Below are 18,380 nucleotides of genomic sequence, written 5' to 3' on the forward strand. Positions count from 1 at the left end.
TTGGAGGGAAAAAACTGTATTTCAGCTTTTCAAACGAATCTAGCATTTTTGGCCTAGGTATTTTAGCTGGGATATTCTAAATAAGCAATTTGTAGGCCTATATTTATTTTAAATATAATAATTTTTTTTGAGCAAAGTTAAACTATATCTGAAGTATATACAATTTGGGCTTCCCTGGTGGCTCAGACAGTAAAGAATCTGCCTTCAGTGCAGAAGACCCAAGTTCGATCCCTCAGTTGGGAAGATGCCCTGGAAAAGGGAATGACTACCCACTTCAGGATTCTTGCCTGGAGAGTTCTTTGGACAGAGGAGCCTGGAAGCCCACAGTCCAAGGGGTTCCAAAGAGTTGGAGAAGACTGAGTAACTAGCTTTTAGTCTCAATTATAATTTACTATGTTATTTGCAGTTAATATGTTCCCTTTTGCATCATGAGATTTTATTCTTCTAGGAGCTGGATTTGTTTTAGGATTTGTATGAAAATAGGATTGGATTGGCTATTTCTACTTTTAAATAAGACCTAGCAAATCCAAGAAAGAATCCTGACTAATCCCAAAGAAAGGCAATGCCAAAGAATGCTCAAACTATCGCACAATTGCACTCATCTCACACGCTAGTTAAGTAATGCTCAAAATTCTCCAAGCCAGGCTTCAGCAATACGTGAACCATGAACTTCCTGATGTTCAAGCAGGTTTTAGAAAAGACAGAGGAACCAGAGATCAAATTGCCAACATCTGCTGGATCATCAAAAAAACAAGAGAGTTCCAGAAAAGCATCTATTTCTGCTTTATTGACTATGTCAAAGCCTTTGACTGTGTGGATCATAATAAACTGTGGAAAATTCTGAAAGAGATGGGAATACCAGAACACCTGACCTGCCTCTTAAGAAACCTGTATGCAGGTCAGGAAGCAACAGTTAGAACTGGACATGGAACAACAGACTGGTTCCAAATAAGAAAAGGAGTACATCAAGGCTGTATATTGTCACCCTGCTTATTTAACTTCTATGCAGAGTACATCATGAGAAACGCTGGGCTGGAAGAAGCACAAGCTGGAATCAAGATTGCCAGGAGAAATATCAATAACCTCAGATATGCAAATGATACCACCATTATGGCAGAAAGCGAAGAAGAACTAAAGAGCCTCTTGATGAAAGTGAAAGTGGAGAGTGAAAAGTTGGCTTAAAGCTCAACATTCAGAAAACTAAGGTCATGGCATCTGGTCCCATCACTTCATGGGAAATAGATGGGGAAACAGTGGAAACAGTGTCAGACTTTATTTTGGGGGGCTCCAAAATCACTACAGATGGTGATTGCAGCCATGAAACTGAAAAATGCTTACTCCTTGGAAGGAAAGTTATGACCAACCTAGATAGCATATTCAAAAGCAGAGACATTACTTTGCCAACAAAGGTCCGTCTAGTAAAGGCTATGGTTTTTCCTGTGGTCATGTATGGATATGAGAGTTGGACTGTGAAGAAAGTTGAGCACCGAAAAATTGATGCTTTTGAACTGTGGTGTTAGAGAAGACTCGTGAGAGTCCCTTGGCCTGCGAGGAGATCCAACTAGTCCATTCTAAAGGAGATCAGTCCTGGGTGTTCATTGGAAGGACTGATGCCAAAGCTGAAACTCCAATACTTTGGCCACCTCATGTGAAGAGTTGACTCATTGGAAAAGACTCTGATGCTGGAAGGGATTGGGGTCAGGAGGAGAAGGGGACAACAGGGGATGAGATGGCTGGATGGCATCACCAACTCGATGGACATGAGTTTGAGTAAACTCTGGGAGTTGGTGATGGACAGGGAGGCCTGGCGTGCTGCGATTCATGGGGTCGCAAAGTGTTAGACACGACTGTGGGCCTGAACTGAACTGAACTGAATGAATGTAAATCAAATGGCTATAAAACAGATAAAAAAAAATTAGCTGCTCTATTATTTTTTTTAATTGAATGAGTAAGGTATTCTATGATTTAAGATTGGCAGGAGTTAATGGCTTTTATGAATAACAAATAGCCAGGATTCTGTATAATAATTCTGGGTGTACATACTGATAAACAACATGAATGCAATTAACTTCACAGCTCATCTCATGAATCCGTACTGGCATCTGTTCTGCCCTCCTCACCAAGTTGTGTGCCAACCTCTACTCCCAAATTACTCATATAGACTAGGCCAATGATTACAATGCAATTAGACTGATGAGAATCAAGAGGATTGAAAACATATATATACTGAGTACTCCTAACTTGGTTTTAGCTATGCAAGAATACATAAACCTATTTTACATCAAATATAATTTTTCTCTTTTGCTTTCTGACTTTCTCAGCTAGTATTTTAAAAAGCAAACCAAAATGTACTTAATTTAAAAAGGGCATCTAATGTTAAAAACATATTTTCTTGCTGTGAAATTGAATTTGTTGAGTTTTTCATTCTTGGCTGATAGAATACGTATTTATAAAACCAGAGTCACACAAAAATGGCAAGACGGATATGGTCAATTATTTTACCTTCATACCTCAAAGCATTGACTACAATGTATTCCGTGAATAATCTAATTGGCAAAACAGATATATTTGAAGAAGCAATGGAGTACAAGTAATAAGAACTCCCTCTTTAGAGTTTTATATTCTTTTCCTTATAAATTATGTCACATTGTGTCATATCTTATCATATTTATCAACTAATCCCCAGAGGCAACTAGTGTTGAACAGACCACTTCCTACATTAAGTAGTCATTTGGTAAAAGGACAATAAGGATAACAAAATTGAGCTAATCCCTGATCATATAAAAGCTATCTATTTCTTCACAAGCCGTGGAAAGACAGTTGGAAAGTGAAAATGAACTAATTTCATTGCACACTTATTTATGTGATATGTGTGTGGTGTCCTTAGTTGCTTAGTCACGTCTGACTCATTGTGACCCTATGGACTCTAGTCTGCCAGGCTCCTCTGTCCATGGGATATCCCAGGCAAGAATCCTGGAGTGGGTTGCCATTTCCTCCTCCAAGGGATCTTCCTGACCCAGGGATGGAATCTGAGTCGCCTGTATCTTCTGCATTGGCAGGTGGATTCTTTTACCACTGAGCCACCTGGGAAACCCCATTATATGATATACTTTATTGTAAATGCTTTATGAATTTTAATTTTTGTTTATTTAATTTTCATGTATTTCTTTTATTGTCATCACAAGCCAGAGGTTAGCCAGCTGGTAGATGTTAGAGGTGGTATTTGAACCTACATAGCTGGTCACCAGATGCTCTACTCTTAATCCCTACACTCTGCTGCCTGTATGCAATATTAGCCTAAGAGGGAAATAAATGACCTTTACAATTTTCAGCAGTGTTTACAGGTGTCTTAACCATTCTCTAGCATTAAGCATCACTTGTTTATGATGATTATTTGGGTGTGGGTTAGGGAAAATTATTAGAGTCTTTGACATTCTCAGTATTAATGTTTTCTTTCATTGGCATAGATCTTTCAATAAAGAAAATAACATCTTGAGACATCCTAGAGGCCATTTCTGAATCCAGTTAAACAACCTATGTCACATCCTCCCAACTGAACCCTGTGACAAGATTTTGAAGTCCTTTCTTTCAGGTATTTGTGAAGGGATTTTATTTTGACAAAAAGAATCCCCAAGGATTATCACATTCTTTTTGTTGTTGTTGTTCAGTATTAATGGTTTTCTATGAAAGAAACTGCAAGGAGATCTGATCAGTCCATCCTAAAGGAAAATCAGTCCAAAATATTCATTGGAAGGACTGATGCTGGAGCTGAAACTTCAGTACTTTGGCCACCTGATGCGAAGAACTGACTCACTGGAAAAGACCCTGATGCTGGGAAAGATTGAGGGCAGGAGGAGAAGGGGATGACAGAGGATGAGATGGCTGGATGGCATCTCTGACTCAATGCAGATGAGTTTGAGAAAGCTCCAGGAGATGGTGATGGACAGGGAAGCCTGGCGTGCTGCAGTCCATGGGGTCACAAAGAATTGGACACAACTGAGCGGCTGAACTGAACTGATGAAAGAAGCACAAATACAAACTTGGAGAAATAGTAGGAATATTTTCTACCTGATACAAAATAGAAGTGGTGCAATAGTGTGCTTTCCTGGTGGCTCAGTCTTAAAGTATCCTCCTGCCAGTGCAGGATAAGCAGGTTTGAACCCTGGGTCAGGAAGATCCCCTGGAGAAGGAAATGGCAACCCACTCCAGTATTCTTGCCTGTGAATCCCATGAACAGAGGAGACTGGTGGCCTACAAATCATGGGGGTCACAAAGAGCTGGGGACACAACTGAGTGACTAAACAACACCAACAAAGGAAACCAATGCCACTTTCAGCGTTAATATGCTTTAGAATTTTTATTATATCAAGCATAGAATTGCTTCTTTTTCAGTTTCATCTTTGATTCTATCTTTGACAGTCCATGGGGTCGCAAAGAGTCGGACATGACTGAACAACTTCACTTTTTCACTTTTTCTTTCTGTTGATAAACCAAGTAAGTCTTTCATGGGGCAGCTCATCAACTGCATAGAGTATGTATCCTCTATGTCTTTTACTTTACAGATACAACAGCTACAATTACGGAGATTATAAATAAATATATCTTTAAGTCTTTCAGTTAAATCATCCCCCCAAAACTGTAAGATCTGTACTTTCTTTTAACAACAATTAAGTTAAACAGTAATCTCATTAATAATCATGTTTTAGATACAGAAATAAATGCTGCTAATAGGCTGGGGTTAAACAGTGAGTTTGTTAGAAGCGTGGGACCCAGCCTTACAATTAAGGTTGAGCACATGTGATTTGAAGGATGAAAAATCCTTCCTGCTTGATATTATCTGCTAAAATTCATATCAATTAAAGCTAAGGGCTAAGTAATTATTCCACGTAATATCTAGTTAATATTGAATTATTTAATTTAAGGGAAATATATCATCTCCTATTAAGTCATTAACAGCAACTGATTCATTATCAGAGTTTAGAGAAAAACGAATAAAGGACAGGAAAGTTTTTGATGGAGAGAAGTTTCACACATTAGATGATGCCTGAAGGAAACTTTAGGTGGAAAATTCTGCAGTTTATAGGGCCCCTTGTACAGCTGTAAGGGCATGAACTGGTAATGATAACTAAGATGATAAGCTTGTTGTTGATATTTTTTCTAGTAGAGGTGCTGTGGCTTATCTTCAAGTGTGTGTGTGCATTTTATAAATGGAAATATAAGATTATTTCACCTAGAGTTGTCCTTATTACTCTGAAGGAGTGTTAGTATTGAATTAACGACAACTTAAATTTAACTGTTATTTGTAACCCCTGAATCAAAGCAAACCTCTAAAGGTGATTTTAAAATTTTTTACTAAATTAATAAGACCAACTGTAACGTAATGTTACTCAGATATAAGTATACAATATTAGATATTTTGTATTAAGAATAGTGGGGCTTCCTAGGTAGTGCTAGTGGTAAAGCATCTGTCTGCCAGTGCAGGAGACACAAGAGACACAGGTTCAACCCCTCGATCAGGAAGATTCCCTGGACTAGGAAATGGCAACCCACTCTAGTATTCTTGCCTGGAAAATTCCATGAACAGAGGAGCCTGATGGGCTACAGTTCATGGGGCCACAAAGAATTGGACAGGACTGAAAACACTGTGCACACATTAAAAATAGCAATAAAAGCAGCAATTTGAACATGTATCTATGTATTTGTTTCCTATTGTAGCTAATTATCACAAATGTGGTGTTAATGCAAATGTATTATCTTTCAGTTCTGTAAGTCAGAAATCTGACATGTGTCTCTCTCAGCAAAAATCAAGCTTTGGTAGGGCTTCATTCCTTTCTAGAGGCCCTAAGATAGAACTTTTTTCTTGCCTTTTTCAGCTTCTAAAAGTTGACTACATTTTTTCGTTCATTGCCCCCTTCTTCCATCTATAAAGCCAAGAATGGCGGATTGAGTTATTTTCTTCATGACCCTTCGTCTACTTTTAAAGACTCAATAATTAGATTGAACTCACTCAGATAATTTAGGATAATCTCCCCATCTCAAGGTCAGTTGATCAGTAATCTTTATTATATCTGCAACCTTAATTCTCTTTTGCCATATAAAATAACATGTATAAATTCTAAGGTTTAGGGTATGGACATCTTTGGGGACCCAATATTCTGTTTACCATTGTCTACTATATAGGATATGTGCATCCCTGAAAAAAACTCATATTAAAAAATACACAAAGAATAATAGGGCAAGTGGTACTTCCCGACCTAGGGATCGACCCCAGGTCTCCTGCATTGTAGACAGACGCTTTACTGTCTGAACCACCAAGGAAGTCTCCAGGAATAAAATATGGGGTTGAAACGGGCAACTCAAAACCTACGCAATTTAGTGACCAGACTGATGAAAACAAAAACAATCCTATAAAATTTTGGTTTAAATGATATTGAATTCCTAATAAACATACACCACTTTAAATACAGGATTTTATTTTAAAATTTAGGATGGGGAGGGATGTATCTTGATGGAAGCAGGTGTAAGGAATGGGTGAAGCTGCTGAGTTGTGAAGGCAGAGACAAATGTGGGAAAAAACAAGGAAAACCACATAATAAGCACTTCCAATCACTACAACGAATGTAGCCCAACTGAACCAAGAAGAATGATAGCTCAAAAAGAACATGTCTGGAATACTTTACATCACTGCTGCTTTCTGTATTCAGCTATGTTGTCGTTTTGTGTTTGGTTATTGTTACTTGGTGTCATCTGCATATCTGAAGTTATTGATATTTCTCCCAGCAATCTTGACTCCAAATTGGGCTTCACCCAGCATGGCGTTTCACCTAATGTGCTCTGCCTGTAAGTTAAATAAGCAGGGTGATAATGTACAGCCTCCTTTCCCAATTTGGAACCAGTCCGTTGTTCCACGTCTGGTTCTGTTGCTTCTTGACCTGCCTACAGGTTTCTCAGGAAGCAGGTACAGTAGTCTAGTATTCCTATCTCTAAAATTTTCCACAGTTTGTTGTGATCCACACAGTCAAAGGCTTTAGTGCTATGAAGGAAAAGGAGTAATGCTCTAAGAACATATTAAAAGAATACATGATCCAGTAGTGGGTATGGGATTGGATATTTGAGCTCATATTTAAATGATTATCACCAAGCAGTGGGCCATGAAGTGACTGACATTTCTGGTGCTCACAGCAATGGCAATGGCAACATATATTCTATATCTGTACTGAAGTTGAAACAACTTCATTGACCTTTTGATTTCATTTTCTCTAACCAACCATGGTTGATTACCAATCATGGTATCAGTAGCAGACCATTTCTACTTGAAAAGTGGATGGCATCTAGGCACAATTCTAAAACTGGCCTAACAGTACAGTAAAACTCCTGCTATTGTTTTATTTAAAACTTGTTATTTCTCCCTTTTGTGAAACTATTTTTGTATTGAATATATCATATGTCCACTAGGGGACAGTGCTGCCCTTTCTTAGACGAAAGTTGTTTTATCCTTAGCAAGACCAGATCTTCCATGTTAGATGTTGGGGGTGGGGAGGAAGAAGGAAAAGCTTTCCCTAGTTTGGAAATGAAAGAAAAAAAATAAGACCTTTGAGATAGAAAGGGATTGCATGTTATTTCAAAGGCGAACATTACAGAAAATTTTGTTAACAATTTATTTTTAATCACTCTTTATTGAAAGGGTACACGAAATACAAATTAAGAATACCTGATCTGAGTTACTCTTGATTATGCTGCACTATAAATTTAATTTAAAATATGTGTTGTTTTCGATCTATGTCACTAAAAATACCTCAAAGGTTATTTATTTATTTTTGGTGAGGAAGACCTACAGATACTGTATTTACTGTTAACTACCATATAAAATGAATTTTTATAAGATGCTTAAATGCCCCATGGAGTTGCAAAGAGTTGAACACAATTTAGTGACTGAACAACAGCAGTAATTATTAATATAATATGTCATTCTTATATCAAAGAGCAGTAATATTTAAGAATTGTGAATTTCATCACATAAATTACCCTCATAATTTAAAATGATATTGTAGAAAACATCCACAAATTCTGCTGTGTGAACAGTTAACAAATATAATACATAGCCTTTCTTGTAGTGGCTTTAATTAGCATTAATTATTCTGCATGCATTTAAGAAAATCATCATTTAATTTGGTAAATTCTATAAGCACTCTTATTTTATTTTCCTGATGGGTTCTGCTCTATTTACCTGTGTTTTTGCTGGCCAGGTTCATATGTGAAATATCAAAAATATTTCATGTGGTAAAAGGGTGAAAATGCATCCAGCTGGGCTTCTCAGATGGTGCTAGTGGTAAAGAACCTGCCTGCCAATGCAGGAGATTCGGGTTTGATCCCTGGTTTGGGAGGAGGGAATGGCAACCTACTTCAGTATTCTTACCTGAAGAATCTCAGGGACAGAGCCACAAAGAGTCAGACACGAATGAAGCAACTTAACATGTACACATGCATGCACCCTAACTATATTTCTGATTTAATCTCACAATATTGACATATAATTTATTTATACTACACTTTTTTGCCTATATTATTTTTATGCCTTACTACGAATTGAGCATTTGCAAAGGAAAGATATGCATGATTTTTTTGTGGTTGATTTTAGAATTTGGGGGCATGAAAATTTAGAATAAAATTTTTAGGTCATAGGGATTTTCTGGTAAATAACACTTTTAAAAACAAAAATGCAGCTAATTTAAACCACTAGTTTCTTGATTGTATATTTTGGGGATGTCAATAGGTACATTAATCAATGAAGCTATTAATAGTACTCCCTTGTTTTTTTTTCCTCAGCTAACATTTAGGCTTTCCTTTTCTCGTGATGATTGCTAGAACTGTCTTTGAAGAAGGCAATTGTTATAGGTCTAATTCTATTACACTTCCATATGAGAAACTTCCAGTAAAATACATGCATAAATCTTTATGCATTAATAATGCTTAAAATAAATTGAAAATAGGGCTTATACAAGTGCTTAAAGGATTACAGGTCAGGAATAGCTACCATATGCTGGTTACAAAGTAGTTGTTGCAGCCGTTACACCTTGGCTGTGCTTTCCTTTTCACATGGAACTCCTGGTTATAGCCCAAGAGAGATCAAAATATATAATTTAAAATTACCTTCTGTTGATCTGATCAATAAAGTGTATTTAAATATGTAACACTGACATACTGTGGAATGTCTGGCATTCCTCATGGCAAATTTTCTGCTTTTATAAAAATGTCTATACTGTGTATGGTGTATTGTGAACTAGGATGATGTCTACCTCTTGCTATTACACACACACACATATGTACCTCTAGAAATACTTTCGATTTTTCTAGGGCTTTGAAGGGCCATCAGCACTTTCTTTTCTTCTCTAAAATTAAAGCATGATCTTTCTAGTAAAAAGCTACATAAATATACAATAATGCAAAATATGGGCTTACCAGGTGGCACAGTGGTAAGGAATCCACCTGCCAATGCAGGAGTCTCAGGAGAGCCGAGTTTGATCCCTGGGTTGGGAAGAATCCCTTGAAGGAGGAAATAGCAACCCACTCCAGTATACTTGCCTGGAAAATCCCATGAACAGAGAAGCCTGGTGGGTTACAGCCCATGGAATCTCAAAGAGTTGAACACAGCTGAGCAACTAAGCACATGCCCAATGCAAAATACATAAAAGATGATTTTGTGCATCATGTTTAAGAAGCTCAGGGACGAAAAAGAAGACGGCTGAGACTGAGTTTCAATTCCATGTGTTAGAAGAGCTAGCTCTCCAGAAGCCTGAGGTTTGAGGGGAAAAAAATTAAGTAGTAGTTAGCTTTGACTCATAGACTCTTAAAACAACTCAAGAATAATTGGCAAAAAGAAAAATTAGCTGTCCTGAAGGTGTGTGAATTAAAATAAAATTATGAAGCTGACTTATAATACCTTTATAAATTCAGATATATCAGAAAATAGAAATGGTGACAAAGTTTTAATTTTCCTTTAAAGCTCAACATTCAGAAAATTAAGATCATGGCATCCAGTCCCATCACTTCACAGCAAATAGATGGGGAAACAGTGGAAACAATGACAAACTTTTTTTGGAGTGGGGGAGCTCCAAAATCACTGAAGGTGGTGATTGCAGCCATGAAATTAAAAGATGCTTACTCCTTGGAAGGAGAGTTATGACCAACCTAGACAGCATATTTGGAGGAGCCTGGAGGGCTGCAGTCCATGGGGTCCCTGAGAGTCGGACACGACTGAGCGACTACACTTTCACTTTTCTTTCTTTTTTTTTTCTTATTTTATTTATTTTATTTTATTTTTAAACTTTACATAATACACTTTCACTTTTCAATTTCATGCATTGGAGAAGGAAATGGCAACCCACTCCAGTGTTCTTGCCTGGAGAATCCCAGGGGCGGCAGAGCCTGTTGGGCTGCCGTCTATGGGGTCACACAGAGTCGGACACGGCTGAAGTGACTTAGCATAGCATAGCATAGACAGCATATTAGAAAGCAGAGACATTACTTTGCCGACAAATGTCCATCTAGTCAAGGTTATGGTCTTTCCATTGGTCATGTATGGATGTGAGAGTTGGACTGTGAAGAAAGCTGAGCACCAAAGAATTGATGCTTTTGAACTGTGGTGTTGGAGAAGACTCTTGAGAGCCCCTTGGACTGCATGGAGATCCAACCAGTTCATCCTAAAGGAGATCAGTCCTGGGTGTTCATTGGAAGGACTGATTCTGGAGCTGAAACTCCAATACCTTGGGCACCTGATAGGAAGAACTGACTCATTTGAAAAGACCCTGATGCTGGGAAAGATTGAGGGCAGGAGGTGAAGGGGACGATGGAGGATGAGATGGTTGGATGGCATCACCAACTCAATGGACATGAGTTTGGGTAAACTCCTGGAGTTGGTGATGGACAGGGAGGCCTGGCATGCTGCAGTCCATGGGGTCACAAAGAGTCAGACACGACTGAGTGACTGAACTGAACTGAACTTGACCCTACAAGGGCTTCACAAATTGTCAGTCCCTTTAGGACAATCTGAGCTTCCACGGTGGCTCAGACAGTAAACTGTCTGCAATGCAGGAGGCCCTGGATTCCATTCTTGGGTCAGGAAGATCCCCTGGAGAAGGGAATGGTTATCCACTCTAGTATTCTTGCCTGCAAAATTCCATGAACAGGGAAACCTCGAGGGCTACAGTCTATGGGGTTGCAGAGTCAAACATGACGGAGTGACCAATACTTTTCACTTTCAGGAAAATCTGCTCTACATATACAAGAGTAATTTTTTTTTTTTTTAGTTTTTATGATTACAACCATTTGTCACTGTTTCTGTAAATCTTGGAGTCACATATGCAATAATTTATAACATTTACTAAATGTCTTCTTCATACTAGACACTTTATTAAGGAATTTGTGATCAAGACCAAGGTACAGTAAAATAGTTCCCCAAAAGCCAGACTCACCTAGTTTTGAGGTCATTTATTGTATCTTCTAGATACATGGTGTCTATGTATATTGCATATATTTTACTCACATTAACAACCATTAATACCTAAGTTATTTCATGGTATTATGTAGGTTTGTTATTTACTCTTGGGATTTTGAGAACAACACAGGGCATTTATTTCTGTACTGAAGCAGTATGCAGAGACTCTCATGTTATGCTGTACCTAATTCTAGGATAAATTCTGGCTTTGAGAAAATTCAGTGCAGACTTTGTAATGGTAGAACACTTGTTCTTTACAAGACAAGGAGTATGAAATGCTTTAACCATATTTTAAATGAAACTCATTTTTCTCTTAGTAGTTTCTCTTGTGTAGTTTTTTAAACTATATCCAAATAAAAGTCATTTTATCTTTATTCAGATTGGATGGCCTGCTAAAGTTTAACAGGTGTAATATATGTTACACTTGGGGTAATATATGTTACTCTGTGGAATGCCTTATTGATGCACGCTTAGTCACTCAATTGTGTTCCAGTCCATGGACGGTAGCCTGCCAAGTTCTTCTGTCCATAGGATTTCCCAGGCAAGAATACTGGAGTGGGTTGCCATTATTATTTAAATCTGATTGCCTTTATTTGATGCTAACTCTGTCCCCTATACCCTATCTTGCACTTTAACACACTTCCTGAGCTCTGTGCTTCCACATTTGTTTGAGCTTGATGACTTTTCACATCCGGTATTGCTATTTGATTGATCTTAAGGCATTTCACCGCAGATGGTGATTGCAGCCATGAAATTAAAAGATGCTTGCTCCTTGGAAGGAAAGTTATGACCAACCTAGATAGCATATTCAAAAGCAGAGACATTACTTTGCCAACAAAAGTCCGTCTAGTCAAGGCTATGGTTTTTTCAGTAGTCAGGTATGGATGTGAGAGTTGGACTGTGAAGAAAGCTGAGTGCTGAAGAATTGATGCTTTTGAACTGTGGTGTTGGAGAAGATTCTTGAGAGTCCCTTGGATGGAAAGGAGATCCAACCAGTCCATTCTAAAGGAGATCAGTCCTGGGTGTTCTTTGGAAGGAATGATGCTAAAGCTGAAACTCCAGTACTTTGGCTACCTCATGCGAAGAGTTGACTCATTGGAAAAGACCCTGTTGCTGGGAGGGATTGGGGGCAGGAGGAGAAGGGGACGACAGAGGATGAGATGGCTGGATGGCATCACTGACCTGATGGACATGAGTTTGGGTAAACTCCGTGAGTTTGTGATGGACAGGGAGGCCTGGCGTGCTGCAATTCATGAGGTTGCAAAGAGTCGGACACGACTGAGCGACTGTACTGAACTGAACTGAAGGCATTTCACTCTTTAAATCTCTATTTGTTCTTCCTTTCTTCACTATTCTCTGTTCTTCTGGATCATGGTCTTAGAGTTATTTTATTCCTCCTTTAATGTTTAATAAGCATTCCTTCTAGGTTTCTTAGGATTTTTAATTATGGTTCAGTTATCTTCATTCTTTTTAAAACTTTCAAACCTTTAATTAAGTGATCAAAAATAGTTTAAATTCTATGATTAGCTAAACTCTCAGAAATGCACAGAATTCTTATAAATGCTCTTATGCATTATATAAAATGCACTGTAAGTTCGTATGTTTAACATTACATGTAGAAATTTTAAACTTAATTACAAGAAAGATAAGTAAATGCACAGTCAGAAACACAATTCATACACACTGTCACTATACTGCTGTCATTGTCAATATATATAAACTAAAGTTGTGGTTGTTTTCACTGATGTAACTAGAGTAATTTTTTTTCATTGTGAATTTCATATAACTTTTCTGTTGAAACTTCTCCTAACTGTACATTAAAGGAAATACTCTTAAGGTTTTTTGGTTTTGTTTTGTTTTGTTTTGTTTTTACAGAAAAATGACGACTTTAGTTTCCTTGTTACTCGTACTTAAAACCTTGATGTTATCCTTGACCCTCTATTCCATTATCCTCTTCTTCAGTCACTGAATCCTACAGATTCTTCCTAGAAAAATGACATTGGCCTCCTTCAGCCCCTTTAAATTCCCACTGAAATTGTCGTATGGTCATATTCAAATTGGAGAAGGCACTGGCAACCCACTCCAGTACTCTTGCCTGGAAAATCCCATGGATGGAGGAGCCTGGTGGGCTGCAGTTCATGGGGTCTCGAAGAGTCGGACGTGACTACACGACTTCACTTTCCCTTTTCACTTTCATGCATTGGAGAAGGAAATGGCAACCCACTCCAGCGTTCTTGCCTGGAGAATCCCAGGGATGCGGGAGCCTGGTGGGCTGCCGTCTATGGGGTTGCACAGAGTTGGACATCACTGAAGCGACTTAGTAGCAGCAGCATATTCAAATTCTTAGACAACACATTCCCCTCTCCTTTGTTGGACATTTGAAACACTCAATAGTCTGGCAGAGGCCACCTTTCTGGCATAAGCTCACGTGGACCTCCTATTTAAATAGTCTGCATCATTTTTCCAGTCCACATGTCAGCATCTTAACATATATTTCCATAGCTGCAGTCTTTCCTGCTTAGAATCTCTGCCCACTCTCTTTCTTTTCAAGTAAGTAATAGTTGCTCAGTAGTGTCTGACTCTTTGTGACCCCATGGACTGTAGCCTGCCATGCTCCTCTGTCCACAGAATTTCCCAGGCAGAAATACTGGAGTGGGTTGCTATTACCTTCTTCCTGGGATCTTCCTGACCCAGGGATCAAATGCAGGTTTCCTGAATTACAGGTGGATTCTTTTACCGTCTGAACCACCAAAGGCCTCTTCAAATAGTTGCCCAATAATGTGACTCACAAACATCTCATCATTGACCACCTTGCTGTTATTTATGTTTGTATATATAAGATCCGGGGCTTCCCTGGTAGCTCAGTCAGTAAAGAATCTGCCTGAAGTGCAGGAGACCCAGGTTCAATCCCTGGGTCAGAAAAATCCCCTGGAGAAGGAAATCGAAAATCACTCCAGTATACTTGCTTGGAAAATCCCATGGACAGAGGAGCCTGGTGAGCTGCAGTCCATGGGGTTGCAAAGAGTTAGGCATGACTGAGAGACTAAATTTCACTTTCATATATGATCTGTCTCTTACCAGCTGATAGGAATGAGTCCTATTTAGCCCATCTCTGTATCCCCTGGACATCTCTGTATCCCCAGGACTTCCCTGGTGGCTCAGACAGTAAAGCGTCTGTCTACAATGTGGGAGACCTGGGTTCGATCCCTGGGTTGGGAAGATCCCCTGGAGAAGCAAATGGCAATCCACTCCAGTACTGTTGCCTGGAAAATCCCATGGACAGAGGAGCCTGGTAGGCTACAGTCCATGGGGTCCCGAAGAGTCGGACACGACTGAGCAACTTCACTTTCTTTCTGTATCCCCAATTTCTAGAAGTATCTTTTATTTAGTGAATATTTTGTTGATCACTTTAATTCTTTCATCCAAGCAGCCTAAATAATGATATTTATTATTATGTCATCATGTTTCAGTGAAAATGTTATTAAATTTTCATGACTATTGCTGTTATTATAGCAGTATTATTTTCCTCCATGGAACATTGCCATCACCTGGCCCTTTGAGTGTTAGGACAATAATAACACAAATTTAATTAAAAAATGTTATGTACTCCCTAACCAAGTAGATTCCCTTTTCATCAATAAGACAAAAGCTCTATTGAATGTGTTATTGCACTGATAAAGTAATTTCAAAATTAGATTACAATGCAAATGAGTTGGCTAGGTTGTATTTTTATTCTTGGTAGAAATGTGAGAGAAGCAATATGTGATTATGATGGATTTCTAGTTAAAATAGATTTCTAGCTAAATTTCTAGTTAAAATAGACTATTTCTGACTTAGAAAGGTATCGCCTAAAAATATAAGCTGACCATTGGTAAGCTTAGTGTTAACTTTAGTGCTTTTCTGTGTGGAGAAATACTAATCTATTCAATGTCAGGGATGAAGTAGAAAAAAAAATAACCTTGAAATTTACATACTTTGCAAAGAGTGGCAGAAATGATTCTCATTGATATTAGAAAATTTATGTTTCATCTTGCGTTAGATCTTTAATAAAGGGGTGCATAAACAAGGAAGAAGTCAAACAGATATGCTGACCTGAGTGCAGGCAAATGTGTTTCTCAAATTGTTTTTAGTTTAAAAAAAAAGCAATGTGTTTGATTTTTATGACACATTATTTTTGCTATTTTCCTTCAAGGGTAAAATATATCTGTATGTTGAAAACTAACGACATTATACTTTTATAGACTGTCTACAATGACTGCTTTGTTAAGAAGAAGGAAAAGAAGAAGGGAGTTGTTGTCAAGCCAAAGTAGTTTCATCAAAAAGTTATTTTCAGCAATCTACCAGGTCAGAGCATCCAAATAGCTTTTTGTCTTCCTTTCTGTTTCAGATGAAGTTGTTTATTGAAATTTTGTGAATTATTTAAAAATGAAAATTACAGCTATTTATTTTAAAGATTTGACATAAAATTTAAATTGCCAAGTTTATCAAGTATGTGGCACAAGGTAATAACTTCAACTATTTTTTAAGAATGCAAAATATTCTTTGCACTTGACATTATTCTTTAAGTCATAAACAATAGTATGCTTATAAACATAATGATAATCTGTAACAAATAAAGCTTTTAAAATAAAATAAAATATGATTTGTCTAAAGGTACATGTGTAGATGAAAATATCTAATGGTTTGTATGTGCCAGATATTCGTTTCTGGCAATTACTTATAAATTGTTTTAAATTGGGTTAAATTACATAAAAAGACACATATGAGAAAACTGTTTCATAAATTACATGGAGTAGGCGTAAATAATGTGCCACATTCTAGACTTTAAGTATTTTTAAGATCATAGTATCATTTCTAAGAATACACCATACCAATTATCTTTTATATTTCTAAATTATTGAAATAGACATACATTTAAACATAAACTAGAATGAATTCAAATTTATAAAAAATTGAAATATATTTTCAAGCCAATTTTATTTACTAAATTGATATGAAGATGACAAACATCTTCCAAGTTATATGTCATATGGGTGTAATTATCAGTTAAAGTATAATTACATGAGAAAAAAAAGAAAACACACAAAATAGAACATACAAAGATTTAATGGTTGCTTAAATTTTCCTTGGCTGAAGTGTGCATTTGGGACTCAGCTTCTTAAGGACAAGCCCTTGAGTAGGTTTTAAACTTCAGGGTGGAAAATACCACATTTAGTCTATAGCATATTTGTTTGATTCAATTGAACCCATAGATAGCAGCAAGGTTTGTAATAGCTGTTGAATCATGTAAAACAGAAATATGATGACCCATTTCTGCATGCAAAACAGCTAGACATACTAGTTCTACTGTTTCTGGGGCCATCTTAGTAAACATGATGAGCCGATTAACATTAATTCCACCTGATAATCCTGTGCATATATTCACAAACTTGTTTGCATCTCCATGTAAAATATGGACTTTGGAGAGCAAAAACTGTTTTTTTAATATTATCCCTTGTTGCCTAGTAGAGAGAGCTTCACACATAGTAAGAATTAAATAAATAAATGTCTTTTAAATTGGCATTATATCAAATCTTCTGAATACAAATAGAAAACATTTTCTGGAACATGAGTTTTATATTTTTACCAAAGAATTATATGCACACATATATAGCTCTCTCTCTCTCTCTATATATATATATATACACACACACACACATATACATATATCCCCAATATATATATGTTATAAGTAGATATGAAAACATATTTGAGAGTTACAGTTATTCTTACAATTTTGGAGTTAACTATAGCTTGAAACATAGATTAAAATTAGTTAAGTACTTTATCCGTTTTCTGTGAAAATTGCCAGTATAATTCTTATTTATTTATGAGAAAGGAAAGAAGAGGAATTCAAGTCAAAAGAAATCTGCTTCACAGTACAACAGTAAGTCTTTTCAATTTTGCATTTTTCTATATTGAGTTCTTGACTTCCTACTTTTGCATTCCAGTCCCCTATAATGAAAAGGACATCTTTTTTGGATGTTAGTTCTAGAAGGTCTTGTAGGTCTTCATAGAACCATTCAACTTCAGCTTCTTCAGCTTTACTGGTCAGGGCATAGACTTGGATTACTGTGATATTGAATGGATTGCCTTGGAAACGAACAGAGATTACTCTGTCATTTTTGAGATTGCATCCAAGTACTACATTTTGAACTCTTTTGTTGACTGTGATGACTACTCCATTTCTTCTAAGGGATTCTTGCCCACAGTAGTAGATATAATGGCATCTGAGTTAGGTTCACCCATTCCAGTCCATTTTAGTTCACTGATTCCTAAAATGTAAGTGTTCATTATTGCCATCTCCTATTTGACCACTTCCAAGTTGCCTTGATTCAGGCAAAGAGTCAGACATGACTGAGCGACTGAACTGAACTGATACTGAGTTCTGCGAAGGGACCGACAAGATCTCATTTGAAACCTTTTGATATTTAGCAAGCATACAACAAATGCAGTAAATTTTGAAATTTATCTTGACCCTTGATGTTTGGTCTTGGATTTATTCTGTTAGATTCAGTTTTTATTACTTATCTAGAGAAAGATTAGGGAAATGTTTATCAAATATGCAAATGGATTTTAACTCATTGAATTAGAATGTATTTTTGAGGGGAGTATAAAATTAAACAAACTATCTTTATAAATCATCACAAAAATTGCATAAAGCATAATAGAAATTAGTATGATTTAAAAAATTATGAAGGGAAAATGCTCTTTTACCTCCACAATCTCCCATCCTCTCCTAAATCAGGGTTGTCACTTGGCCTCAGTAGATCAATGAAGGTGTTTTTAGAATCACCGCTTTTTTGACTCATAGTTTCCAGATGTATTCTATTATATATATATGTAT

Source organism: Bos mutus, chromosome 2, assembly GCF_027580195.1.
Source record: "Bos mutus isolate GX-2022 chromosome 2, NWIPB_WYAK_1.1, whole genome shotgun sequence".
In the NCBI taxonomy this organism is placed as follows: domain Eukaryota; kingdom Metazoa; phylum Chordata; class Mammalia; order Artiodactyla; family Bovidae; genus Bos; species Bos mutus.